Here is a 13672-nt window from a genome sequence, read left to right on the forward strand (position 1 = left end):
TCACACGAAGCCCACAGTTTACAAAGCTCCTTCTTTCTTGTAGTTGTGATAAAATACATATCACATAGAATTTACCACTTTAACCAGTTAAAAAAATTTTTTTAAATGTTTATTTATTTTTGACAGAGAGAGAGACAGAGCATGAACAGGGGAGGGGCAGAGAGAGAGAAAGAGAAAGACAGAACTTGAAACAGGCTCCAGGCTCTGAGCTGTCAGCAGAGCCCGACGCGGGACTCGAACCCATGAACCACGAGATCATGACCTGAGCCAAAGTTGGATGCTTAACTGACTGAGCCACCCAGGAGCCCCTGGATGTCACAATTTCTTAACCATGCCTCTATTTCTCGACTCTGGGATTGTTCTCAATTTTATGCTAATGTTAATAGGTCTATCGAATTATAGGTGCTTACATAATCGTATAGATTTTTCCCCCACTTGCAAAGAATGGAATAGCTAAGCCAGAGGGCACAAACGTCTTAAAGATATCCTAGAGATTTCTTTTTTTTTTTAAATGCATTTTTAATTGTGATTTTAAAACACAAAATTTGGGGTGCCTGGCTGGCTCAGTGGATAGAGCATGTGGCTCTTGATCTCGGGGCTGTAAGTTTGAGCCCCACGTTGGGTATAGGGATTACTTTTAAAAAATCTTTTAAAAAAACCACATGAAATTTACCATCTTAACAATTTTTAAGTGTACAGATCAATAGCATTAAGTATAGGTTTACTGTTGTGAGAAAATCTCCAGAACCTTTCATCTTGCAAATCTAAAACCCTACGCACCGAACAACAGCTCCCCGATCCTCCCTCCCTCAGCAACCACTCACCACTCTGCTTTCTGTTTCTATGAACTTGATTACTTTACACACCTCACATAAGTGGAATCATGCACTATTCGTCTTTTTGTGACTGACTTATTTCACTTAGCATAATGTCTTCAAGATTCATTCATGTGGTTCTTTTTTCCTAATATTTATTTATTTATTTTGAGGGAGACAGAGAAAGAAAGAGGAAAAGAGTGCACGGGGGATGGGCAGAGAGAGAGGGAGAGAGAGAATCCCAAGAATCAGGGCTTGATCTCATGAACCGTGAGATCATGACCTGAACCTAAACCAAGAGTCGGATGCATAACCAACTGAACCACCCAGGTGCCCCCATGTTGTTCCTTTTAAAGGCTGAATAATATTCCCTTGTATGGACACACTGCATTTTGTTTAAGGCATTCATTTGTTGGTGGATATTTGGGTTGATTACACCTGTTAGCTCTTGTGAACACGCTGCTATGAATATGTAGCAATGAACACATGAACAATATCTGTGTTTGAGTCCCTGCTTTCAATTATTTGGGGGATATACCTAGAAGTGGGATTGCTGAGCCATATTTTTAATTTTTGGAGGACCTCCATCCTGTTTGCCATCGTGGTCACACCGTTTTACATTCCCACCAACAGCGTACAAGCATTATGATTTCTTCACGTCCTCGTCAACACTTGCTCTTTTCTGTTTTTGTTTTAAATTTAAGAGCCCAGAGGGGTCAACTGGTGAGTGGTTCCCAAATGTCATGACTTTCATTTGAGCTCACGCTTCAAGAGTTGCTTGTCTCTCAAACACATTTACCAAGAATTCATTACTTTCCTATCTGTACCCTTTGGTCCAGCGTGTCCAGGTCTGGGGATTTCCTGGGAACTGACCACTAGCTATCGTCCCAGGTCTGTGCCCTCTTCTTCCTGGGTCTGCTTCCAGCTGGATACACTTCCCCACAGCCAGCTGTGGCCATGACGGTGTTCTCACCCATTGCAAGGGGTGCAGAACTGACCCACCCAACTTCTGCTCTTGGCTTGTTAAAGGCCTTGCCTGCCCTGAGCTTTCTTTCTCCTTCCTGCAAACACAGCACAGGACAGTGGCCAAAGGGAGGGTGGAGCATTCTGTCTTGCCATCCAAGGTCTCCAAGCATTTGACCTGGTCCCCAACTCCTACAACCGTACAGGCACACCACCTGGGACGTCTATTGTCCCCTTAGTGTCATTCATGGGGGCATTGTTTGTAACAGCAGAAGATTGGAAGTGAGCTCAATGTCCACCAGCAGGTGGCTGGCTAAAGAAATGAGACACATCTGTCCAGTGGGACTCCATTCAGTTGTTTAAAAAATGACGAAGTTAAAAAAAATTAATAGACAATTTTTAGAGCATCTGTAGGTTCAGAGCAAAATTGAACCAAAGACACGGAGATTTCCCACATGCCCCCCTTCCCCCACATGCACAGCTGCCCCCACTATCAACACCTCCCCAGAGTGGTACACGTGTTACAATTCATGAACCTACATCGGCACATTATCACCCAAAGCCCATAGTTTACGTTAGGGTTCACTCTTGGCATTGTACACTCTGTGGTTTAGACAAATTTAGACACACATTCATCGTTATAGTATCATACAGGATAGTTTCACTGCCCTAAAGACATGCTTTATTATTTAAAAAAGAAAAGGCAAGAATTAAAACAACGCAGCTGACCCCCTAACGCGGGGGTGGGGGGCACCAATCCTTCATGCAGGTCAAAAATCCAGTATGACTTTGACTCCGCAAAAACCTAACTGCTAAAAGCCTATTGTTCGCCAGAAGCCTTACTGATAACAGTTGACTGACGCGTATTTTGGATGTTATGTGTATTATGTACTCTATTCTTACACTAAAGGAAGCCAGAGAAACACTCTTATTAAGCAAATCATAAGGAAGAGAGAGAAAACACATATGCAGTACTGTATTTATTGAAAAAGTCCATGTGTAATTGCACCGACAGTTCAAACCTGTGTTGCTCATGTATATGCTAATATTTGGTTTTTGTTTTTTTTTAAGTGGGAGACAGAGTGCATATTTGGATTTGCTTGTATGTGGATAACACAATTTCTGAAAAGGACCCAAGTTGCCTGTTTCACCCTTAGGTGGGGACAGGTGGGGGTACAGGGCAGATGGGAGTCAGGGCTGGGAGGTCAGTTTGTCTTTTCGTGCATTTTTTAAAGTTTATTTATTTATTTTGAGGCGGGGGGAGGGATGGAAGCAGGGAGCAGGGGATAGGCAGAGAGGCAGAGAGAGAGAGAGAGAATCCCAAGCAGGCCCTGCACTATCAGAGCAGAGCCCGATTTGGAGCTCGATCCCACGAACCGTGAGATCATGACCTGAGCCAAAATCAAGAGTTGGAGGCTTAACCAACCGAGCCACCCAGGTGTCCCTTCTCACGCATTTTGACGGTAGAACCACGTGAATGTATTACCAGTTTAGAATTTAAATAAATACAAGGTAAAACTTTTAATAATCTGCTTTCCCATTTTACTGTAATTCAAAGTTCAAACACACTCCATCCAGACTCCTGATAACGACTCCCTGAGCTGAAAGGTGCCGGCTGAAGGCAGAACTGCTCGGGGTTCGAGCCGCCGTGCGGCCTCCACGCACCGAGGGCAGCTGGGCCACAACCTCTCCCAGGACTCCTGTCCCCGTCTGTCCTACATCCGGCCCGCTATGCCCAGCTGAGCCCCAGCCCTCCATCTGCTGCCCAAACACCCAAGCTGCTCCCCCACTTCCTGCCAACTGAGCATCCTAATTACACGTTAATAGTAATTGCCCGTGACTAGAATCTTCCACAGTCATAGACGTTAACCAAAGTCACGCCTAACGAGCCTCACCGTTAATTATCTGTGCTCGCTGCTCCAGGATTTAATTAAGCCTTGGCAGGAAATAGCAATCCACCAGGAGGAGCGGGGAGAGCTGGCACAGATGCCCTCTTCCCGTCAGTGGTCTGGTAAAGCTGCTCCAAGTCCCGGGGTTTCCCGGTGAGCAGGAGGGGACGCTGGGGGAGGGGGGCTGCATTCACCCAGTGCTGGCTGTTTGCCAGGCAGACCCAGACTGCATACTCCGCCCGTCCAACCCGTGTAGTCACCGTGGAAGCTGGGTCTCCATTGCGCAGATGAGGAGACAGAAGCTCAGAGAGGCCCAATGACCTGCCCAGCAATAGACAGAGCCAGGGCTGAGTTGCAGACTCCTACATTTCCACTCCTCGCTGGAGGGATGATCGTGAGGCTGGTTTTCACTCTAACCTTGAACTTGTGCAGTGGTGTTTCCTTTCTCCAAAGTGTTCCCGAGCATTATTTCATCTCAGTTCCACATTCGTTTATTAAGAAAACAAAAAGTGGGGCGCCTGGGTGGCTCCGTCGGTTAAGCGTCCAACTTCGGCTCAGGTCATGATCTCGCCGTCCGTGAGTTCGAGCCCCGCATCGGGCACTGTGCTGACGGCTCGGAGCCTGGAGCCTGCTTCGGATTCTGTGTCTCCCTCTCTCTCTCTGCCCCTCCCCTGCTCATGCTCTGTCTCTCTCTGTCCCAAAAATAAACGTTAAAAAAAATCAAAAAAAAGAAAAGAGCTAAAGTAGCTGAAACTGAGACAGAATGTACTGCACACACAACCACACGCCAGGGCCTCGCACTCTCAGTGTCACGGCCAGGAAGGCAATGGAGTGTATGGGTAAGAGCGGCCCTGGGCCCTGACTGCCTGGTTCCAGTCCTGGCTCTGTTACTAGCGGCCGAGCGACCTCGGTCAGATTACTTGTCCTCTCCACCAGTGGTGCCTAACTGGGCGGTTAAAAGGACCAAGTGACAGCCACACATACCCCTTAGCACAGGGCGTGGCACCTGGACTCTGTTTCTCGCGTGTCACTTTTCTTTCAAAGTCACTTTGATTAGAAAACTGGGCTCAGCGATTCACGATTCCCTGCCCTGCATTTTGCAACGTGACAAGAACATCAAGAGTATGCATTTAGTTCCTCTTTTGATGCGTCTTCCTGCTAACGTGACCTGATTTTATAAAACATATTCAAATAGTAAATATGAAAAATGTTCTTCCTGACTATACTCAACCTGACTAGTAATCAAAGAAACGAATGTTCAACCAACGAGACACCACGTTCTCTGTTGGACTTCTAGAAATGTTCTCTCTCTTTTTAGTTCTAACGCCTACTGTTGTTGAGAGTGCACCAGGAATTGGATTCACTTCTGGGGGGTTAGGGGGTAAGCTGGTACTCTCTCTCTCTCTCTCTCTCTGGAGGGAAATCAGGCAATTTGCAGAGAGAGTTTGAAAAGTGTCTCTACCCTTTTACCTACTAGGTCCACCCTAGGATATATCCTCAGCCACTCATTCTCAATTAAAAAAAAAAAATATATATATATATATATAAATATATATATATATATAAATATATGTATATATATATATATATATAGAGAGAGAGAGAGAGAGGCAGAGAGAGAGACACACACACAGAGAAAGACACAGAGAGGGACAGAGTTGCACACAGCTTTCCATCACTGTGTTATTTTGAATGGTGAAAATGTTCTTTCCCTCCAAAACATCCAGCATTAATAGAATAGTGAAGTTATAGTCCAACCACCCAGTGGAAATATTATGAAACAATTTAAAATGGTGTTTAGCAATTTTTAAAGCTTATTACAGAAGAGTCCCATGTTGAGATCTTTGTTTCTAAATATATCATTCTCCACTGAAAGGAACCAGGGGGCTTTTTGCAGAAATGGTTGATTCCAGATCCAAGGCAGGGAAAGCTCCAGGTTAGACTAGAATGTCTTGGTGTTCCAGAAAGCAAAGAAGTGCTTCAAAATGCACGGAGACAGGTGGACAGGATGTGGGAGCTGGCTTAAAGGGGCTCCCACTAAGCCAAATCTGGGATAATTTAAACATCAAGAGGTTTAATGACGAGAGTGGATTTTATTTTGATTTTGATTTTTAAGTGTTTATTTACCTGTTTTGAGGCAGAGAGAGAGTGAACAGGGGAAGGGCAGAGAGACAGGGAGAGAGAATCCCAAGCAGGCTCTGCACTGACAGCACAGATCTCACGAACCGTGAGATCATGACACGAGCCAAAATCAAGAGTCGGACGCTTAACCGACTGAGCCACCCACGTGCCTGAAGACTGGATTTTAATACACTGAATTAAAAAGAAGCCATAAGTACAGAGTGATCAAATAAAAAAAAGAGGAACAGAGGGAAAGAAAAAGGCCAGCTAACAATGGTAGAAAAACAACGACAGATTTAGAAAATCACCATTTTGCAATTACCGATATAAAAATTCAGGCCAGGATTGTCAGTGCATTTTGAAACCACTGTTGGGAAATAGGACATTTCCATGGTCTCAAGGTATCACCCCACAAGACACTTATTCACAAAAAAAGGGGGAAAATATGCCTCTATGATGGCGAGATCTGGCAGGAACCATTTTAACCAAGTGGTCAGATACAGCATCACTGACACCGTGTGCCTCCTGAATTGATGTAATGACCCAACATCACCCGCATGGTATTCTTCCCCAAAACAGCAAGCCTGAATCTAATCATGAGGAAACAGACAAACCCACAAAGGACAAATGAAGGGAAAGGAGAGCTGTTTAGGATTAAAGGGATTGAAGAGGTAGGATAATCCAGTGCAACCTTGGATTGGATCCTGGATCAGGAAAACAAAAAACAAAAAACAAAAAAACACTTACAAAACAGCTTACAAAGAACATTTTTTTTGGACTCTAAGAAAAATGTGAACAGGAACTGGACATTAGGGAATATCCGTGCGCAATGTTAGGTTTCTTGGGATACGTCAGTGATATTATTAAATAGGAGACTTTATTCTTAGATCCCAGCTGAAACTTCCTTGGACGAAGTGTCATGAGGTCTGCAATTTACTTTGTCATTCAGAACAAAAAAAGAAAACAGGTGGGGCAACATGCTAACAATGAGGACATCTTGATGAAGGGTCTATGGATATCTATTGTGTTATTTCTTCAACTTACCCGTGAGTTAAAAATTTTTGGAGCTTATTTTCATCAACATTGGCAACACTTGCGTGGGGGGGGGTATTTATGACAATATTGTCAGATGCTTGTGTCATCAGAGTAGTATATAAACTTGCATATACATGTGGATATACAAATATGCACACACCCGGGGTGGTTGGCTGTGATTTTTATCACTCAGCTTCCATTCCACCTTCGTCAGCTAGCAGCACCCTTATTTCCTTCTGGAACTCATCCCTTCCTCTCTTGGTTCATGAAGTTTGGATGGGGGCGTAGGAACCACACCCATCCGTCCCCAGGGATTGGTGGGCACACGTTTTCAGTTAAGTCCAACCAGACTCGCGGAACAGCGGACATCAACCCCGGCGCTTTTGCGGGACCTATGGGGAAAAAGCAGTCCTCTTCCGCTGAGGTTTTCCTGTCTACCTGATGGGATGTAAACAGAAGCAGGGAAGTCATCTTTTTTGGGGAACGGCTGCCTGTGAGTCAAGCCGACATTGAAGGAAACCTAAGAAGGAAGGAAAAGGTACCAGTTTACAGTATCTGATACTTGTGGGAATGCAAGCTGGTGCAGCCACTCTGGAAAACAGTATGGAAGTTCCTCAAAAAGCTAAAAATAGAACTACCCTACGACCCAGCAATGGCACTGCGAGGCATTTCTCCACGGGACACAGGTGTGCTGTTTCAAAGGGACACACGCACCCCCATGTTTATAGCAGCACCATCAACAATAGCCAAAGTATGGCAAGAGCCCAAATGTCCATCGATGGATGAATGGATAAGGAAGATGTGGGATACAAATACAATGGAGTATTACTCGGCAATCAAAAAGAATGAAATCTGGCCATTTGCAACTACATGGACCGAACTGGAGGGTATTATGCTAAGCGAAATTAGTCAGAGAAAGACAAAAATCATATGAGGATCTTAAGAGACAAAACAGATGAACATAAGGGAAGGGAAGCAAAAATAATATAAAAACAGGAAGGGGGACAAAACGGAAGAGACTCATAAATATGGAGAACAAACTGAGGGTTACAGGAGGGGTTGTGGGAGGGGGGATGGGCTAAACGGGGAAGGGGCACTAAGGAATCTACTCCTGAAATCACTGTTGCACTAGATGCTAACTAATTTGGATGTAAATTTTAAAAAATAAAAAAAAATACAGTATCTGAGTACTTGGATATAAACGTGAAGTTAGGTGAACCTGTAGATCTCCTTTTTGCTTAAACCAGTTTGAGCTGGTATCTGCTGCTTACACGCAGGGAGTCCCGACCACTATGGAAGTGCTTAGAAAAATGTATCAGCTTTCTCTCACCATATAACAAATTACCACAAGTCTAGGGGCTTAAAACAATACATACCATTATTATCTCACGATTTCTGTGGGTTAGGAGTCTCGGCACGGTTTAGCTGGGTGCTCTGTTCTGGGTCTTACAAAGCTACAATAAAGATGTTGGCCAGGGCTCCTGGGTGGCTCAGTTGCTACGCATCTGATTTCGGCTCAGGTCATGATCTCAGGGTTTGTGAGTTCAAGTCCCACATCGGGTGAGCTCGAGCCTCGCTTCGGGTAAGCATGAGCCCTGCTTCGGGTGAGTCCTGCTTCTCTCTCTCTCGCTCTCTCTCTCCCCTCTCCCCTCTCTGCCCCTCACTCACTTGTACTCTCTCTCTCTCTCTCTCTCTCTCTCTCAAAAAAAAAAAAAAAAAAGATGTTGGCTGGGGCAGTGGCCTCCTCTGGAGGCTTGCCTGGAGGAAGAATTTACTTCCAATATCATTCACCTTGTTAGCAGAATTCATTTCCTTGTGCTTGTAGGACTGAGGGCCCTGGGTTTTTGCTGGCTGGAGGCCGGAGGCTGCCCTCAAGTCCTGGGTGCTGCCCACAGTGGGCTTGACACATGGGCTTCCTCTAAATGACACTCATTTCATCATCAACAAGGAGAATCCAGTTCGCTAAGATAGGATCTAATGTAATGTAATGTAATGATCACAGGGCTGACACCCTAACCCCTTTGCCATGTAATGTAACCAAATCAAGAGGGTGACATCCCATCACATTTGCCGTATTCTGTTGGTTAGAGGCAAGTTGTCGATCCCAGCTACACTCATGAGAAGGGAATTACCCAAAGGCATAGATGCCAGGAGGTGAGAAATCACTGGGGGTCAGCTTAGGGTCTGTCTGCCACAAAGGGGGTGAGGAGCATCTACTTAACAAGTGCCACACCTCCACCTACCCACCACTAAACATTTATTTGCTCTTTATGAGCAGTAAAGCACCGTGTGTATTATCCCATTTCTTCCTAATTTCACTGTGGTTGCTACTGCAAAGAGTCTGGATGGGGAGGTGTTGAAAGGACACCAGAATGTTCTGTATACCTTGTTGCTTGGAATTTTTTTTTTTTTTCAATGAGCATGGAGTCATTTGAAACTATGACTTCAACTATACCTGCTCTGTCTCCACTTCTGGATCTTCCTGCACATACGTAAGTGGGGGGAAGAAAAGACTGGAAGGAAATAGGCCAAAATGTGGAGGCTCATTCGTTTGGAGTGGCGGGCCTATGGATGAATGATATTTTCTTCTTCACACTTTTCTGTGTTTTTCACAATTAAAGAATATTATTCTAATAATCGGGGGGGGGGAAGTCCAAGTGATCTGAATGTTTTTCAGGTCCAATTTTACAGTTAAAAATAACGCCAACCCTCTTTGTTTACCTTCTGCAGAAAGGCAATTTCCTGCTTGGGTGGCTGATGGAGTGTCTGTTCCTAGAGTTTGGAGAAATAAATCAGATGACAGCAGGGAACACACACCTGCTTCCTCTCACACTGATAAAGAACAATTAACTCTCATCAGAACATATCTGGCTTTGCCCCAGGACTAAGTGCTTTTTGAAAAAATATGGCAGGTTTTCTCCAATGACTAAAAGCTCCTGGAAGGTTCTAGCCAAGATGGGAAATAGAAGACTTGGTACCAGACAGATTTGGTAAGCTGACATGTTCCATAACCAAATAGTTTAACCCCATGACTATACGGAAACAAACAAGCAAAAGATATATTTGCTGTCGTGTTTGTAACTAGCGGGAGAACCTTTATGGGTCTCTGAACTCGTTTGCTTGTGTGCGGAAGTAGAGAATTTAATACGGAGGGTCTTATATCAGAGTCAATTGACCAGACCATATCTGTGGTCAAAACAAATAAAACACAAACACCCAAAGTTGAAGCTAAGCTTGCTGCAGCAAGGGAGAATGTGTCTCAGGAGCGCCTCCACAGGGGAGATGAAAGGGACTTCTTAAGGGTTTAGGCTTGTGTTGAATGATGGTGAGGGCATTAAAGATTTGGAGCAGTTCTGGGTGGGATACCATCATGGAACAGGCGCGATCTGGTGACTGAGTATCACAGTGATAGTTGTCTAGAAGGAGAGCTAAAACGGGGTTTGAATTAATATCGGTGATAGAGCAGCAGATGCTCAGAGAGGAGCAGTGCTGGTTGGAAGAGGGGGTGTTTAGTAATTTTTGTGCTCACAAGAGTGGCCTTGTCATTATCTTGCTCTAGGTACTGTTTATGTTCTGCTGGGAACACGATCAACTGATTGTCAGCAGGATTGGTCTCCACTGTCTTGGTCCATTTCAACTTTAAAACAAACATACCACAAGGGACGCCTGGGTGGCTCACTCGATTCAGTGCCCGACTTCGGCTCAGGTCATGAGCTCATGGTTTGTGAGTTCAAGCCCTGCTTGGGCTTTCTGCAGTCAGCACAGAGCCCACTTTGGATCCTCTGTCCCTCTCTCTATCTGTCCCTCCCTTGCTCTTGTGCTCTCTCTCTCTAAAATAAATAAACATTTTTTAAAAATCTTACAAAATAATAAACACGCCACCAAATAAAAAACTAATATTTGAGTACATTTTCACCCTAGAAACTGCTGTTTCTTTTTTTTTCTTTTCTTTTTTTTTTTTTTTTTACCTATGGGGAACTTCTTTGTGAGTCTTTCTAGTTTCCCCATTCTTAAAAATGAGGAAATGGAGGGTCAGAGATGTTTAGTGACTTTGCCACAGCTAGTTAAGCAAGTCAGAAAGTAGTAGCATCCAATTTTTGGTTAGTATTTCTTCAATGTCACACATCACTGTTCCTCCTTAGTCCTAGTTTCTAAAATTGCATCCGTTCCAGAAATCTGTATTGAATACTCAAGTGCCATGCACCCTTCCAGGCTCTGAAGATATAACTGAGACAAGATGGGGTCGCAAGCTTGGGGTCTGGTTGGGGTGATGGAAAGTGATGAGGCAGCTCCATTCAGCATGAGTATTAAGAGTAGAGATTTCTACGTGCTATGGGAGCTCGTAACCAGGGAAGGACACTACTGGTCATCTACTGTCACTGCAGCAAATTACCACAAACTTAGTGGCTTCAAACAATTTAAATTACTTTCTATAGTTCTGGAGGTCAGAAGTCTGCAGTGGGTCTCACTGAGCTAATATCAAGAACTTGGTAGGGCTGCATTCTTCTGCGGAGACTCTAGGGGAGAATGTTTCCTTTCCTTTCCCAGCTTTGAGAGGCTGCTTGCATTCCTTGGCTCATGGCCCCTTCCCCATCTGCAAAGCCACCAGTTGAACCACTCTGACTCCTGCCCTCACATCTCCTTCCGACTCTTCTGCCTTCTTCCATCTTTTAAGGGCCAGCGTAGGATCACTGGGCAATTCAGGATAATCTCCTTGTGTCATGATCCTTAATTTACCGGTAATTTGTAGTGTCCCTTTGGCTGTAAAATGTTCACAGGTTCCAGGGATTAGGACACGGACATCTTTGGGGGGCCATTATCCTGCCCACTATAGATACCCAGCTTAGTATTTCTTTTCTTTTTTTGGAGGGAGGGAAGGGAGGTGTTCGCCCTTCATAGAGAAAGTGGCATTTAAGCTGGAGGAGTGTGAGTGGAGGAGATATGTGCCATCCTCAAGCAGGAGGGGACAGGAGGTTAGAAGGGAAGTGTCCTAAGCAGAGGGGAGGCCCGGAGGCTGAAAGGAGGCATGGTGCACGGGTGGACACTTAGTTAGCTATCGCTGGGTTACGTTGCACTAACAAGCAACCTCCCAAGTCTCAGGGTCCCACAGAAGCAAAGATTTACTGTTCATTTAAGCCACATGTCCACCTTGGATACGCTCCGTGTTTGACTCTGCTCCATGCCTTCACCCCATAGGACCTAGGCTGCAGGAGCAGCCACTGTCTGGAACATGCTGGGCTCGTGGCGGAGGAACAAGCAGGGCCCAAGCCACAAGATGATACTTAACATTCCTGCTTGGGATGGCACATCCCTCGTCCACTCACATTCCACCAGCCAAAGAAGTCAGTCTGTAAGGCTAAGGCAGACGTCAGCAGGACAGGAAGTAAAATCATCCCACAGGAAGAGGAAGTGAGTCATTGGGGAAGATCGGACTGGAACGGTACAAGAGACCGGAGTGCAGAATATGACGTGCGGAGCGGCTTGAAGCTTGGAGGTGGTGAGGACCAGACCGTGCCAGGCTGCGATCTGCATCAGTTCCCCTTGTCGGAGTGCAGGCTCCACGGGGGCAGAGCCGGGTCTCTGCTCCATCATCCAGCTCGGTGTTGCCCAGCCTCTTCCATTATCACCACTCCCCTCCATGAAATCTCAATGTCAGATCGCCTGGTGCACATTAGATGCAAACCTGGCTTTACATACGAAAACAGTAAGATATCTCTGCCCTCCTAGGAACCAATTCTTACCCTGTGGGTGGCGATATCGGCCCATGAGGAAGCATGTTCTAGCTGCAATTACATTTAAGGTTTGAATTAATTCTTGAATTCCATTGATTTACACCGAATATGTGAGTTAAAGCAAACTGCCAGTAGCTGAAAAATTTGCACGCATAAACCTTACTACTTTAGGTAAACTTACCTTAACTAGCACTCCTCAAGAGGAGAGTGGTACGGTGAGCTACAGAGGAAAACATGATATGAGGAAAGAGCCTGACTATATGTGGGTGTCGCTTGGCAGAACTTCCAGAAATTGAACCTAAGCCTCTTTCTGCTTCCAGAAATCTTCTCCACTATCTTTTGGGAAAATCCATGAAGCACGACTGAACTTCCTCTGATGATTAAAGCTCTTCACTATGTACACCTTGGGTCAGCAGTGTCCTCGGGTCACCTTTTGTTTCTATATATTATTTATTTATTTTTGTACTAAAACTTTTGTAATGTCTATTTAGTTTTGAAAGAGAGAGACAGAGTGCGAGGTGGAGAGGGGCAGAGAGGGAGAGGGAGACACAGAATCCGAAGCCGGCTCCAGGCTCTGAGCTATCAGCACAGAGTCCAATGTGGGGCTCGAACCCACCCACTATGCGATCATGACCTGAGCCAAAGTTGGACGCTTAACTGACTGAGACACCCAGGCGTCCCCTGTTTCTGTATTTTACATACTTATGGTCTGTCCCTTTTTGGGAAATCCTGGCAAGTTGCCTTATCGGAGTCCTCACTATTGTCAGTGTACCTGGCCAGCCAGTTTCTCTTCTTTGCTGTGGTTTTAGGAACTAGATGCGTTGCAGGAACAGGAGAGATGCTGAGTGAAGGTCTGAGGAGCACTGGAGGGAAGGACCAGAGCTTAGGGCTTTGCCGGATAACAGTGAATGAAGCTCAGCTAACGTCAACAGAAGGCCAGTTATGGGCCAGGCATGGGTCTAGGCACTGAGGATACAACAGTGGATCAAAAAAGTACTGTCTCTGCCCTCTGGGGATGACAAACGTCCGAAGACATTTGAGTCTATGAGTCTGACAGCGTGACAGCCGTAACACCAGACAGTGAGTCATGCTACGCTTGGTTAGTCAAATATGGGAT

The sequence above is a fragment of the Panthera uncia genome (genome assembly GCF_023721935.1).
Source record: "Panthera uncia isolate 11264 chromosome B3 unlocalized genomic scaffold, Puncia_PCG_1.0 HiC_scaffold_1, whole genome shotgun sequence".
Lineage (NCBI taxonomy): Eukaryota > Metazoa > Chordata > Mammalia > Carnivora > Felidae > Panthera > Panthera uncia.